Genomic DNA, 965 nt, shown 5'->3' with positions numbered 1-965 from the left:
GAAGGAGACAAATCACATTTATATGCACGTAAGGCTGCACTTTTATCCGATATTTGCACAACAAATGTGCTTCCTCTGCGTGTGTGAACATCTAGTGAAAAAATGGAGAAAAAAAAGTCATTTGTGGGGTGAGTCGGGCTGTCAGAGTTTATGTTTGAGGAGTGTTTTCTGCAGGCAGTGCGGCTTACAAGAGCAGCTGGACCGGTTTGGCAACAACAGAAGCTGTCTTTTAACCCCATGTTGTCCATATCCGCAATGTGCTTGAACGCCTCAGCGGTGCAAGGTGCACATAGATTATTAGGAGGAAGAAAGGAGACAGATACAGAGTTGTTCATCGTTTTGTGTGCGTTCCACAAACAAATAAACCACACACACACACACAAATAATAAAGATAATTAGAGGATTCCCTGGCCGGAATCTGTCTATAGTTAGCACTTCTGGTATTTGAGAGTATATATTAGTGCAAATGACTAAACAATTTATATTATTATACTTACACAGTATAGTAACATTTCTAATATAGAATACATCACTGTATTTCTGCCTAGATTATGGCAATAAAACACATGCAACAGGAAAATGCATCAAATTAACGATGCTGCCTTCATATAAAAGCAAAAGAAAAGGCAAAAAAAGGAAAAAGACAAGACTACAAATGCCTAAGACACATACACAAACCCCAAAAACAAGTGGTGCAAGTTGACGGAACAAAACAGAAGTTTGCCAGGCTACCAGGGGAGCCAGACCTACATGCTATTAGTTATGTAAATCGGTTGCATTGTAACATGATAAAATATTAAGACCAAGTGTTAAACAAAGACAAATGTATGTTTTCCACTTGCCATCACAGAATAGACGTCACAAAGACGGCACTGTAACAGCCATAAGTGCAGTACTGAAAACAGCCAGTGTGCGGCGCAGGTCAGCATCACATCTCTGAAGACTAGATGATGATGTTCCTTTA

This window comes from Dunckerocampus dactyliophorus, chromosome 18, assembly GCF_027744805.1.
Source record: "Dunckerocampus dactyliophorus isolate RoL2022-P2 chromosome 18, RoL_Ddac_1.1, whole genome shotgun sequence".
Lineage (NCBI taxonomy): Eukaryota > Metazoa > Chordata > Actinopteri > Syngnathiformes > Syngnathidae > Dunckerocampus > Dunckerocampus dactyliophorus.
This window is presented reverse-complemented; position numbering follows the sequence as displayed.